At 39.2% G+C, this 15,404-nt stretch overlaps 1 protein-coding gene across 6 annotated transcripts in view; it reads left to right on the top strand.

Annotated features, from left to right (window-relative positions):
• The window catches only part of LOC126182750 (golgin subfamily A member 6-like protein 22), a 352,202-nt gene that overhangs the window by 29,914 nt on the left and 306,884 nt on the right, over positions 1-15,404 (top strand). The window contains exon 1 of one of the 6 annotated variants that reach the window (XM_049924878.1): positions 9,210-9,339. The exons of the other annotated variants lie outside the window; for them this stretch is intronic. The gene's annotated coding sequence lies outside the window, so the exon portion shown is untranslated. Of the gene's footprint in view, positions 1-9,209; positions 9,340-15,404 lie in introns of those variants that run through there. 6 annotated transcript variants of the gene reach the window in all.

The raw sequence follows: 15,404 nt of genomic DNA, 5'->3' as shown, positions 1-15,404 counted from the left end.
GGCAAAGGACGTAGCATCCGAGAACGATTCACAAGTTATCTATTGTAACAATTCTGCTCTTGTTTCTGCCACAGCCATGAAAAATAGTTCAACGACACAAATTACATGGATCTGTTAACAAGAAATTGAAGTACATAGATGTTAAACAAATAATTCACATGAACAAAATATGTAGATGAGTTCGATTTAAAGAATCAAAATTACATAATAAAACTATATTGAAGTGCCAAAGAAGCTGGTATAGGTATGCATATTCAGGTACAGAGATTGTTAACAGGCGGAATACGGTGCTGCGGTCGGCAACGCCTTTATAAGATAGGTGTCTGTTGTTAGATCGATTACTGCTACTACAATGGCAGGTCATCGAGATTTAAGTGAGTTTGAACGTGATGTTATATTAGGCGAGCACGAGCGATGGGACACAGCATCTCCGAGGTAGCGATGAAATGTGGATTTTCCCGTACGACCATTTCACGAGCGTACCGTGAATATCAGGAATCCGGTAAAACATCAAATCTCCGACATCGCTGCCGTCGGAAAAAGATCCGCAAGAACGGGATCAACGACGACTGAAGAGAACCGTTCAGCGTGACAGAAGTGCAACCCCTCCGCAAATTGCTGAAGATTTCAATGCTGGGCCATCAACAAGTGCCAGCGTGCGAACCATTCAACGAAACATCATCGATATGGGACTTCGGAGCCCAAGGCCCCTCGCGTTCCCTTGATGACTGCACGACTCAAAGCCTTACACGTAGCCTGGGCCCGTCAACAGCGACATTGGACTGTTGATGACTGGAAATATGTTGCCTGGTCGGACGAGTCTCGTTTCAAATTGTATCGAGCGGATGTACGTGTACAGATATGGAGACAACCTCATGAATCCATGGACCCTGCATGTCAGCTGGGGACTGTTCAAGCTAGTGGAGGCCCTGTAATGGTGTGGAGCGTATGCAGTTGGAGTGATATGGGACCCATGACATGTCTAGATACGACTCAGACAAGCATCCTGTCTAATCACCTGCATCCATTCATGTCAATTGTGCATTTCGACGGACTTGGGCAATTCCAGCAGGACAATCCGACACCCCACAATTCCAGAATTGCTACAGAGTGGCTCCAGGGACAATCTTCTGAGTTTAAACTCTTCCGCTGCCAACCACACTCCCCAGACATGAACATTACTGAGCATATCAGTGACGCCTTGCAGTGTGCTGTCCAGAAGAGATCTCCACGCCCTCGTAATCTGACGGATTTATGGGCAGCCCTGCATGATTCAAGCTGTCAGTTCCCTCCAGCACTACTTCAGACATTTGTCAAGTCCATGCCACGTCGTGTTGCGGCACTTCTGCGTGCTCGCGGAGGCCCTACTCGATATTTGGCGGGTGTACCAGTTTCTTTAGCTCTACAGTGTAAATACTTAGCAACAGTGACAAAGAATGATTTCTCATAGTTTGTGAAAGACGTTTTTTGCTTTTTAAAGAAAAGTACCCAGCACTTGGCAAACGTGGAGCAAACAATACAAATCTACGTTCTGTCTGTGCCTTCTTCATACAAATATCATGGTGGTACAACAGTATGTTCTCCTTTGCCTACTTGAGTTACTTCTTTATTTAGGTATGAAATCACTTCCGCTAAAGGCACCAATCGATTAGGTTTTTCGAGAACTAACTAAAAGAAATTCTGCGATCAGGCTATGAGGACCGCATTATTCTGACAGGGTCATTCTCTGCCAGTGGCGTCAAATGGATGCAGTGTGGAGGGTCATATATTCAGTGCATCGTTGTGTCAGCTATTTTGAGCTTGAGCCAAGTAGTCACCCTGAAGACGACTGGATGTAATAGCAAGGGAAACGTCTGTAGTTTTATCATATCATAGCGCGGTCACACACATAGAATTTCTTTAATTGAAATGGCCTCTGGTCATGGAAGCCTGCGCACATTACACTGCTGACCATGTGAGTTGCGGCACCAGGGAAGATAACAAGTAACGACAATTTTTTAATTGTGCTTGTACACTATAGTAGGAAGAACATGTGGCTAAATACGTAAGTTTTTACTTCTCGTGGACCTGCAGCTTTGTAAATCTATAAAAATCTTGCATATAACACCAAAGAGCCCCAAAACTAAATTTTCTGGAAGAAAGAGAAATTAACACTCAACCGCCAAAAAACCCGAAAAAAAACCTTAAATGAGCAAACTGAGTTAAAACACAAAAATTTCATCGACGACTTTACTGAAATAATCGAAAACGATGGTGGATAAACAATTTACGCAAAGAAAATACTACAAGTAAACAATACAAAGATAATAATATCATATAAATTCACAGTAACCATAGTAAGTCGTTACCACATTTTAACGTACAAACAGTTACTGAATAACGTCGTTTTCCTTTAATAACAAAAAATTTATAGTGAAGGCCAGAAGACCTGGTCGTTTGCACAATGACATCGTATATCTACCCAACAAAGCAGAGTTGTGTTCGCTACACTTTCAGCCAAATAAGGGAGTGTGGGACATAGGAAACCCATATGGAATGTAATGGTTATATTATTCAACATATAACATATGCCTCCCATACAGACATGATAATGAATCGTCAAAACCAATAAAACTGTTTTCCAACGCAGAAGAAACCCATTTCACAATTGTTACTAAATCTGAGCCGTAAACGATAAGAATCTTCAACACATTCCCTTTTGAAACAAAAATAATTACCAGATTGACTCGGGTTTCTGCAGGTTATTCGCGTCTTTTCTTTCGCCGGGAAAGCCTGAAGAATAATAAAAATAATTAAACTTATAAAAATATTCGTATATTAGAAAGTCGAGTGAAGTATAAGAATGGGCGATTCATTAGACACCATACAAAATTTTTAAGTGTCAGGGAAAGTACCTATGGTAATAACAACCGACTACAACACAAATATATGCTTCTCATGCATGAAATATGTGTTTATACTCTCTTATTTTCAGCGGAATAAGCTGGAATTAAACATACACTAGAAAGTATCGCTACTGTATGTATTAGACTATATCGTTACCAAGCTGTCCACAGAAGCTGACAATTTTAAAAACGAAGTATCTCAAAAATAGTGCTCAGCAGCTGCACACTAATAGAATTCCATCAACTTATTAACATATGATAAATATCGGCAGCGTCAGCGATAACGAAGTGCTAAGGACGTAAGTGCTTCCAAACTGTAATGTAAAAATTATAAAGGAATGTACAATAAATGATAACCTAGAAAACTTATGTACCAAGATCTTATATGTTTTGCAAATAGCTTGGGAATGACCATGGTGTCGAAATGAGCTTATAGTCGTGAGAACAACAGAATAAAATACTCTTATAGCAGCGTTATTGGTTAAAATTATTCACAAGAGAAATATGTAGGGGATATACGAATCAGCTGCTATCAATGTAATACCGATTTCTTACTCTTGCTTGCATTCTGAAGATTCTTAAGACATTTTCAAACTTTCTACAAGAGTATATAATATTACATGCAACTACGATAAAAACTATTTCTCTAAGATTATAACTCTTTTGCACAGCTTTCACATACTGAGAGTCTTACTTAACAAGTATCACTAACCTAATAGATTAGTATGTTCAATTACTGTAGTCGAGAGTATCGATGGATATTCTCAGACAGCTGATCTCGATTTGTATTGTTTATCTTCTAGAGCACAACTGCAATCAAATTATGCTATTTACATTGTATGTTAGAAAATATATTACTACAAGTGGAGTGTCAGGAACAGATGCGGCGTATTATTCACGGCTGCACGAGTGTGCACAACCTGCGACGTCGTCAGAAAGTTGGCTGCAGAAACCGGGTTTTGGGGTTAGAAACGTAATATCAAAGAGAACGAGATACTCTTAACCTGACACGATGTTTTAAAATAGATGATGCACAGAGAGATAATTGTGCACAAAGTACATGGACTCAACGCGGTCTGAGTATAAAATATGAGCATGTTACAGTAGGCTGCGAGGAGCGTGCACCTCACACTGTAGCCTATATTGCGACTCGAAAAACCTCGATGTTAATAGCACGTTTACCCCTTGCCCTATATGCGTAACGCAATCTAATGTTTGTTCGTCTTCTTTGCGTTCCTATACTAGTCGGCCGATTGTAATTAAGCAAGCCCGCGTAGATTTCTGAGGGGAGTACGAAATACCTACCTCTCACAGGGGTGGTGGAGGTGATGAACTATACTTCTACTATCCCTAGGGGTAGGTGTAGTGGTGAGAAGCTCAGACATGTAAAAATATTCTACACTGACCGAAATTTAAATCATATTCCTAGTTTTCGGGGTCGCTTGGCGCATTGATGACAGTTCCGATAAATCTGCACCCCAAGGAGTAAGAAGTGGGGTAGTGGTGCAAAGACAGTGACATGTCAAAATGTTCTAGGGCAACTCAAGCAATTTCTTTCTGAACTGGTACAGGTATCAGTGGATACCCTTAGCATCCACGTGGCTAAGGGTGAAGATAAAAAAGGGCGACACAATAAGTCAGTAGCGCCAGTAGGAATTTCAGTTAAATTTGGTACATACATGGCTCATTACTTGTACTTAGAAAAAGAGGAATTACAACACATTTTGAGCTAACAATTTGAGAGATGGAACTGCTGCCTCCCACTCACCGTTTACATTATTCAAATCGCTATAATTTTTGAAGCTAAATAAATTCGAAGGAAATTGTTTATTGTTGCAATTTGTAAGCCATTTCGCCGGTAACAAGGGATACTAACTAGCGTTACAGGCCCGCTAATATTACTGTCTGTTTTGTATACGTGTACCTCCTTAGAAACAAGAAGAGGCTTTTATGAAATTTGTGGTAAGTTCCTATAGGAACAAACTGCTGAGTTCATCGGTTCCTAGGCTTACACACTACTTAATCTAACTTAAACTAACTTACGCTAAGGACAACGCACACACGCATGCCCGAGAGAGGATTCGAACCTCCGACGGGGGAAGCCGCGCGAACTGTGACAAGGCGATCCAGACTGTGCGGCTACCCCGCGTGGCAAAAGAGGCTTTGCAACACATGTGGATACACTACTAGTTAATGTTTTCTCCTTCTTCTTCTTCTTTAAATCATCGATTATGCGACGTAATTCATGTACCTCTTTTAGTTTCGTTCCAATCTTTCTTTGATCCTGTGGTGTTCTTAACAGAATTGTTAATCACTTTTGACTGATCGTGATTGAAAGATATTATCTGTTACTACATCAAAAAATAAATTATCGAAGAATATTTGTCGCGTTCTACAAGCCCGTGAACTTTTGTAGCCACAGAATAATAGTATGCGAGGGAAAAAATAGGAGGAAAGCTTGCGGATTAATGTTCCGTCAATCCAGACGTTTCAAAGACAGAGTGTCAGGAGGAGAAAGTAGGAAGATTATGGTCTAACGTCTTCTTCGTGATGAAATCCTTAGAGGCTCAACAGGGCTCAAATTGAACAATTCTGAGGACAGGAAATCAGTTGTGTCCTTTGAAAAGAACCTTTTTATAACTCATATTAGGTGGAACAAGAGGAACGGAGAGCTGGAAGACACCTGCTCTTTAAAAAAAAAAAAAAGAAAAGAAAAGGACTCTGCCCTCCAGTGACAAAAGTGGATTTTTCAAAAAAAAAAGAAAAAAAACGTAAATTGGGGTAAATAGAAACAGTTTTCAGCTTTAAAAGAAATAATAATTAGTTTAAAAAGAAATGTGAAATTCAATATTATATGAAATTATTGGTCTTGTACTTAACTTTAAACTTATAATTAGGTTTGAGAGCTAGCACATGCTTTTACAACATAAAAAAATGAATTCTTGGTGTTCTCATTCATCCCACAAATACGAATGAAGCTCATAATTTTTTTCCTATTCATTGTTGTTGGACGTGAATAGGGACACGTGCAAATCTGTTTTGGGTCTCGAAGAATCAGAAACAAAATTTATCGTATTGCATGTATTGTGGTTTCTTTCTCTTTTCCAAAGAAAAATTGTTATATCTCTAATTACTTTCTTGTAACATTAAACTGAATGAATGTGGTTTGTTTGTTAATACATTACGTTGCTGACATTGTGTTTAGATACGATACCTACAAGCCGTACCCTCAGAAGCAACGAAGAGCTTTCGAACAACATGTCTTTGAAATAAAAATGACTCTCTATCTATTAAAATGAACATGTTTAACCGGAAAAATTTTTTCAAGCAAACACCATCATAACCTTTGCTTCTAAATAACACATTTTACATACGTACAATCCAGGTAATTGCTTACTTTTTCTATACGCTTAATCACAGCATTATTTTGTGGGTTGAGAACAGTGCCAAGCGGTTCTTCATTTCCGTCAAATTCTTGGTTTTCTTCTTAACAAACACTGACGATTACCGTTTCTGTTCACCTTACAGAATCCGAAAACACAACCATGCATTTTCAATGAAGCGAAATGAAAGTAGATTAATGTATACTTTAAAACTGAACATTTGGTTAATGAAACAGAGTTGTAAATCTACTTACCATGTACGTAAATTAAAACAACACAACTTAGATTGGCAATTAACGTTGGAAGTATGCAAATTTAGGATCACATCTGATGCTTGTCGCCGGCCGGGGTGACCGAGTGGTTCCAGGCGCTACAGTCTGGAACCGCGCGATCGCTACGGTCGCAGGTTCGAATCCTGCCTCGGGCATGGATGTGTGTGATGTCCCTAGGTTAGTTAGGTTTAAGTAGTTCTGTGTTCTAGGGGACTGATGACCTCAGCTGTTAAGTCTCATAGTGCTCAAAGCCATTTGATGCTTGTCATAGAGTAAACAAAACATCAACTGACAGTGTCGCCAGCGTCGAAATACATAATTTGCCTTTTAGATTGGTCCAGTACCAACCTAGCCAAACAGATCTTTGAATGATATCCCCAGTCGTCTTCCGGTACAATAGTATAAACCTGTTTTGGAAGTTTCATCCTAATGTTTCTATTCATCACATTTTACAGCAGCGATTAACAGAGATGTCGAGAATGGCATTACATCACGTCTCACGTCAATGAAGAAACAATGAAATATGCTCAGGAAGCAACGTTACAGCTATTCATTTAATAACCTGGGTTAGGAGAGGTTAGTAAAATTTAACATGTGGTTAAGAAAGTAAGTTTAGAAATTATCAGCTTGATAGGATTTCAGAAATTTACTTCTGGGTGATACTGCATGTCACCGTTATTGTATCGACAGAGCACGAAAGATTACCATTTAAAAGATTCGGTCGCGTATGTGTGTGTGTGTGTGACTTTGTTTGTCGCAACAGACAAAGCGCTATTCGCCACAGGTGCCCTCAACTGCTCTACCAGTTTATGGCTATCACTTATCTGTGGTGGACATGTGAGCCAGCGCTACTAGTGCACTTTCAGCACACTATATAATTTGATTTAAATCTAAGACATAACGTTGGACTACTGATCACAATTTCGTCGCCACCTGTATGTCAGTGCTCGCAACATTTAATGTTATGCGCATTTCTTCAAATGATGCAAGGCGTCGAGCGCACCAAAGGTCCAATGAGGCTTTTAACCATTGGTCTTTGGGGGGGGGGGGGCGGGGGGGGGGAGGTAGTTCAGATCTGAAATGGTTCTGTTATCTTCACTTCAAACTTTCTAGCTGACAGGCCGTGATCGATATGTAAACTTTTTCCCTAACGTTTCGTCTCCAGCTGCGGCAGACATCCTCAGAGATTATTAGATCTCTTAAAAAAAAGTGTAACTAATATATTTTAGAGGAAACACCCTCCTAGTAAATTTGTTTGTCCTTTGATTTATCGTGATCTCTTACTGATTTTTAGTGTAGTTAGTTTTTACGTTTAGCTTTCAAAAAAATACAAAAGAGATATAACAAGCAAAATAATGAGTTTTGTACGTTGCCAATTACGTATTATATCTGATTTTATCGAGCGCCAGGCTCCCTACAAATTACTGTAAATGCAATAGCGTAGTATTACTCAGCTCCTGTTCATTGATCTGAAATTATTACTATCACAGAAAATAGACAAGGTTTAATAAAATTATTTCACTGGATTCCTTCAATTAATCTCACTGAATATTTTTACATAATTTCTTCCGCTCCGGCTATCAGACATTGTGCTGTGAAAAAATATTTTTAAATGTACCACGTAATGGCGGCTATTTGTTAACAGTGAGAGATCACTCTTACTCGCTCCGCAGCAGCTGGAAACATGCTAAATAATTTTCATTAAATATTCTTTTCAAAAGATAAATGTGGCGTAGTTTCTTGAAATAACACACGGAGATCACTTTATACTAACATATTCTTACTAGGACACAGTTTACACCATTAAATATTTGCAATTACGTTACGACAGAAACAAATGCTAGCGCAGCACAATAGCTTGCGTACCTTATTCCAGCTAACACCAGAACGAACAGAACAAAACAGACTAGACAGACGAATGAGCATTGCATTGTGTTTTATACTCTTTCAAAGATAATAATACTTCTTTTAATTACTTACACATTATAATCTCATACAATAAAAATAATGTCTTTTCTGCATTTATCGATCTATATTGTATATTTTTACAGTTAGTGTTATTACCTATCGCAGATAAATCGATGTTTGCAGTTCATTTTGAGTCACATACAGTCATTTTTATTTATATTTCACCTCGATAATGGTGAATATTGCAAAAGGGACACTACAAGGTGAAGTGACGAATTGTCCCGATTGGCCGACTGCTGCCTGTAAGGCAGTACGAGGAACGATCTATGCTCGTGGACATGTCATAAGAATGTCGCCAATCTCTCCAACCGTTATTGCCAGTAGATGAATCCTAATGGTGCCGCTGTTTCTTTATTCAAGCAGCTCCTCAGTTGGCCTCACGAGCCTGAGTAGACCCCATTCCAGATCTCCTTATCTCATAAAAAAAGTGTTGAGGAGATACCGGGAATCGAACCCGAGTCCTTTGGTACCGAAGACACGAGCACGAACCATTTTTTTCGTAAAAATACGGACGTACCCTGCAGAACAACTGACCCACGTCGGACCCGATTGCGTATTGGGTCACGGTGAGCATTTGCAGCGTCCCGACGCTCGCTTTCCGAAGGCCGGCAGGAGGTGAGTCGGTGTCCCAGTTTCGTTCCGCCTGCCGCCCCTCCCGGCGCCCCTCTCCACTCTTTCAGGGGCGCGTCGGCGTCGGCGTCGGCGTCGGCGTCGGTGGCAGTTTGAGCAGCGTCCAGTAGGATCAGTGTTGGGGTGGCCCCAACTCCAACGCCTGGCTGCTGCAACTGCAGGCTCTCATACATTCTGCTGACCGGAGCTTCACTCGCCCAAGCAAGTAGCAGTCTTTGGCAATCTTTCACTTGAAGTGTAATGTGTTATTTGTTTGCTATCACGTTATAAAGTTACTGATAGCACACTTTTCAGTCACAAAGAAGTCTCAATAACATGCAGTATTGTCTCTGTAGATGGTGATCACTTCCGAATACTAACTACGAGTAACACTTCTAAGCGGGCGTTTTGAGTGCATTCGGATACGTAGAAGCGGTAGAAAAAATTTCGGTTACTTCTGCAACGTCTGTGAAAACACTTCGCCTGCATGTGGTGTGTAAGACACAACGATCAGAAGAGATAGACGCTGGTATGCTTACGTTATCGATAATCAGCAGTTTGAAACAAAGTCTGTAGCTAAACACGTATAAAAAATACATAGCTTGTGGTTTGACTGATGGACACTTTACAAATTACAGCAGTTGTCACTATAATAACAATCAACAACGCCTTCTTTTCATATGTTCTCTTTTTTTGCTTTGCCTCGTAACTTGGCTGGAAAACACGCAGTCTGTTTGTTTTCACTGAGTTCGTTATGAGTAGAACATCCAAATGGGCATTTTTCAGTTGTTTTCTTCCAGAATTTCTCCTTTAGCTCTATCATACAATGCAAATTATGTTCAGTCCATGTGCTTTCGATTGAAAGATTTTATAGGTTCATCAGGTACCTAGCGCACCTGAAAAATCGGATGACATAAGTACCGTTAGCTTCCGTTCAGAGCAGGAGGTTCAAATGGTTCAAATGGCTCTGAGCACTATGGGACTTAACATCTGAGGTCATCAGTCCCCTAGAACTTAGAACCATTGAAACCTAACTAACCTAAGGACATCACGCACATCCATGCCCGAGGCAGGATTCGAACCTGCGACCGTAGCGGTCGCGCGGTTCCATTCTGAAGCGCCTAGAACCGCTCGGCCACACCGTCCGGCAGAGCAGGAGGACACCACGAGGAAATCAACCAACGCAGCAACATTTACCCACAGAAGCGGCATCTCAAATGATACAACTGCACTACTTAAAGAAAAAGTTAGAACATTGGAAACTAGATTGTTACTCCTCACGGCTCCACGGAAAGAACATATTATTTAGTCGAAACTAGTACCTGACATGGGAAAGAAGAGAAGGAGGCCATAACGAAAAAGTTTACCACCTTTAATGTAGATCTATTGCTGCATTCCCAGACTCGCTAAAGCTGGCCACATCCCAAACAATGAAGCGTTGACGAAATTTTTAAACGTTTAATACAATCCAAAAAAGGAACAGTGTATATCTAGGCCAAAAAATGTATCCCGAAATGTAATGTCTCACAGTTTAAACTTAAAGTGAAGAACGGCTGAATTTATCGATGTGCGTGAAGTTGCAGATCGACACTGGACTTCGAAAAATCCTCATCTGTTACTTCAAGAGCCCCTGAAAGATCTGAAAACACGAGTGTGGGACGCAATAAATGCGACAGGAATTACCGACCTGTTCTATTTCCACCAAACTATAACTTTTCACAGGCATGTTGAACAATGCCGTGCCTCCTTTTCTCCAGAATGCTAATTAACCTCTACACAGTGGTCTCTCTGATAGTTCACAGGAGAGAAGTTCTCCAAACGCCACTGACAGAATAAATAAATCATCTAGATTAAATGGAAAAAATGATGACAAAATATAAAGAGCGAATTCTGATTAGTTCTATTGACGAGTACCTGTAACTGGTAAGGCCTCCATCAGTCTACTCACAAGTTCTGTTACTTTTTTTTATGTATTTAGCTACTAACTTTATTACATATTGCCGATAAAGGATAATGGAAACATACCATTGTATACATTTTCTAGTAATTATGTCTCAGGCGCTAAACACAAACTAAATATCAATTTCACAGACGTACTTGAAGCACCCCATTTTCCTAAAAATTGATTTTTGAAAAAATATATTCTTTATCCAAAAGAAGTCATTATTACATTAGTAAAGAAAGAATTATTACACTTAATATATTTTGAAAGAATATACATGGAGACTGAATCTTGTGAGGACAGATAGAAATCTTAGATTTTCTCCACAGTTGTGTGCCTGTGTTTTGTGGAAAACAATACAAAACAGTCGAATGAATCGTTGAGCAGTTTTTCTCCTGGATGTAGAATCTGGAAATTTCCTTTCAGTCTCGATGTTCTCATAACTACCATAATCGAAACAGGCGACGATGTTGAGCTGACGAAGGTGCATCTGCTTTTTAGTTATTGGAGAACTTCATTTCTAACCACACGCACTAAATACTTATCTTCTCTACCACATTACTCTTAATTGGTTGTGCCCACATTGTTCCTTTTTTGCTTCACAGAGCATGGGCTCTATAAAGGGGGGAGTGTAGTACCGTCAGGCTGTACCCAGGAGCACGTGATGTTTCTTAGCTGATATTTCAGTCTAGTGACCGGTTTTAGAATCACTTGCTGGAATGAGCACAAGAGACCGCCAGAAGTAGTTTCCGAGATTTTCCGACATTTTCTACATTTTTGCTGTTGTGAGGCACGAATCCTGTTTTTCGCCCCATTTGCAAATATTTTAGTTCTCCACACTTCTGTATAATATATTTAAGCTATTTAGAAGATATCATTAATTCTTCAGGTATAGAATTTTATGGCGAGAAAAAAGTCATATATTTTTAAAACTAGTTATATAAAATATGGACAGTTAAACCAAACAACGTCGACCGTTCACCATCCTGCACCTGGAAACGGAAGTCTTCTGCTGTGGAACATGTGGCTTTAGAAAATGAACTGCATTTCTTCAATGTCTTAACAATTTTGCGTGCCTAGAAAACGGAAATTAGTATTAGTTTTCAGTAGCTCCTACTTAAAAATGTTTTAACTTCTACCTGGTCTTCCATAATACTCCCACGTAATATCATTGCACTTACTAATTACTGATGTGTTGTGGAGCAATAATGAAACAAATAAACTATGAAATAATGTGTATGGTGCTGTCAAAATCTTCTCAATTGCAACACTTTTGTATTTCAATATAATATTTGTCCCAAGTACATGACTGCGTTATGTCTTGAACACTTTTCCACATTTGGAAATAAACCTTGCTTTTATGGAGCAATTTATGTAATTTCCGAAAAATACTGCTGCACACGAAAAGTGAATGCTGTCATGTGCATAGCAAAGTGGTTAAACTTCTATTAAAATCTGGCTAGAGCAGGAAGTCTAAAAGTGTTCCAAGGTACAACAATCTTCACTGCATCCAATTTCTTAGATGGCACATGGTAATCCAATGTCCGACGTGCCAATGTTTTAACATCTCTTGTTTAAAGGATGGTGAAATCAAACCACGTATTAGAATTTTCTCTGAATTGTAATGCATTTCACCGTCAACCGTAAGGTGATGTACTGAACTTCCGGCTTGCACTATTTGAACTTATAACCCTAACAGAAAACATTTCCACAGAGCGCATAGTTAATCGTGTGATACAAAAGCAGAGGTGAATTCATTCAGGTCTAAAAAATCTAGCTGAAATATTAAACTTCTTGTGGAAATAATTAAGAAGTGATTCTTCAGTTTCTCTATCGTCAGCGCACCTGACGATAGCGACATGCTAAGTCACCGAAATATTGTGCCCGTTGGACACTATGGACCGGCAGTACACCCTCGGACTGTTCAATCAGTCATTAAGAACTTTATTTGAAACACTTAACTTTTTATTTTGTTTTCTATATTAACCAGAATGAGTCTAAATATGAAAGATATTACTCAGTAATGGAACTATTTTTGCTGCTATGGCTTAACAGGAGACGATTATTTTGAGCCAGTGGTGCTATATAATAATGGAAACAAACGAATGTTAAGAAAAAAGTCGAACAATTCAAAGAATTATACCTTACTGAAACTATGAAACTATAAAATGCAACTCCTAGATCGGCGTTAATCAAGATAATCCGGTTATGTCGGAATAGTTTTGAGGGGGCAAACCAACACCTGACATCAAAAATTTAAAAAAAGTGAATTCATCTACTGATATCTTCAGTATTGTCAATTTTGTGAGATTATATTTTAAGAGGAGGCTTTTTCACATACCGATTTAGTCTTGAGTTAAACGTCAGTTACTAAGTTTATTTCTTCAAGGGAACAATAGACAACTAACCCTTGTCAGGTTCCTGTTTATATCTTCGCTGTTATTTTTACAACAAACGTTTGCGATGGTCATGTTACAATTTCTGATATTTAATACTACATAACAAACATATCGCAAACACGCATTGTAGTGGAACACTTCTGCAGCGCTGCCACTTGCAAATTGTAATTTAATTATTTTGTGACCAAAACAAGTTTCGATGACTCTGTGATACTGTCAGTAAGTAACCATTTATTTATGGGGAAGCTATAGGGTGGGTGAAACATAAACAAATTAGATCTACAGTTTATCGTTTTCAAGTACGGTCTGCATTCTTTCCATTTCTTTACTTACTATGGCACTTGTAGAAGCAAAGTACAATTATATTAGCTTTCAATTAATCAGCCTGTCACTTGTAACAGGCGGAGAATAGCTGCAGTGTCAGATAATTACAAAATTTGGTTATCTAATGCGAATATTTTATGCTGTTGTAGATAGTAAGCTGCATAATTCACGTGTCGTATAGCTTGGGCAAGAGTGACAACATATGAGGGACAAGGTGAAAACGACTTTCGGCTTTTGTGAATTCGATACGCAATGGGCCAATTTATTTATTTGTAATTACTTAATTAGAATAACTTCAATAATCGATTCAAGGTGGCAATCAGATGCCGAAACATGTTTGGTCAATACTGTAAAATGAGAGTACGAAACATAATAGATAAAGTTAAAAGTACTTGTGGTTTTGCACACTGTAAACCTCATAGCACATAGATCGTAAGCAGACGATATAAACTGCATCCCTCACAAGAAAACGGTTTTAGTTGATTTTGTCGTAAATATCTTTTTACCACTCCAAGACATCTTTGATATCCAGGCAGACAGAAAATGTTGGTTCGAAAAAATCTGTTTATAGTTCTTCCAAAACAACAATCATGTTGAAGAAAATGAAGTTTGCTCTATAAAAAGTACAAACACATTGCGCGGGATTCTGTAACATTGCTGTGGTTGCGTCAGTAAAGTCATTACGGGCAGGAAATGAACTCGGTCGTTGGTTCAAGGAGCACTCGCAGACCCACCCGAAATTCTTGGGGGGAACCTTGAGGATCCTGACGCAATATATCCTGTCGTGATCTTCAGAGGTAGACAGAAAACATAGAATATACATATATCTATGGAATGACCGTAAAGGAAACAAAAGAAAAATTCGGAGTAGGTATTAAAATCCATGGAGAAGAAATAAAAACTTTGAGGTTCGCCGATGACATTGTAATTCTGTCAGAGACAGCAAAGGACTTGGAAGAGCAGTTGAACGGAATGGATGGTGTCTTGAAGGGAGGATATAAAATGAACATCAACAAACGCAAAACGAGGATGACGGAATGTAGTCGAATTAAGTCGGGTGATGTTGAGAGTATTTGGGGAGCAAAATAAGTGATGATGGTCGAAGTAGAGAGGATATAAAATGTAGGCTGGCAATGGCAAGGAAAGCGTTTCTGAAGAAGAGAAATTTGTTAACATCGAGTATAGATTTAAGTGTCAGGAAGTCATTTCTGAAAGTATTTGTATGGAGTGTAGCCATGTATGGAAGTGAAACATGGACGGTAAATAGTTTGGACAAGAAGAGAATAGAAGCTTTCGAAATGTGGCGCTACAGAAAAATGCTGAAGATTAGATGGGTAGATCACATAGCTAATGAGGAAGTATTGAATAGGACTGGGGAGAAGAGAAGTTTGTGGCACAACTTGACCAGAAGAAGGGATCGGTTGGTAGGACATGTTCTGAGGCATCAAGGGATCACCAATTTAGTATTGGAGGGCAGCGTGGAGGGTAAAAATCGTAGGGGGAGACCAAGAGATGAATACACTAAGCAGATTCAGAAGGATGTAGGTTGCAGTAGGTACTGGGAGATGAAGAAGCTTGCACAGGATAGAGTAGCATGGAGAGCTGCATCAAACCAGTCTCAG

The sequence above is a fragment of the Schistocerca cancellata genome, chromosome 1 (assembly GCF_023864275.1).
Source record: "Schistocerca cancellata isolate TAMUIC-IGC-003103 chromosome 1, iqSchCanc2.1, whole genome shotgun sequence".
Taxonomy (NCBI): domain Eukaryota; kingdom Metazoa; phylum Arthropoda; class Insecta; order Orthoptera; family Acrididae; genus Schistocerca; species Schistocerca cancellata.
This window is presented reverse-complemented; position numbering and strand designations above follow the sequence as displayed.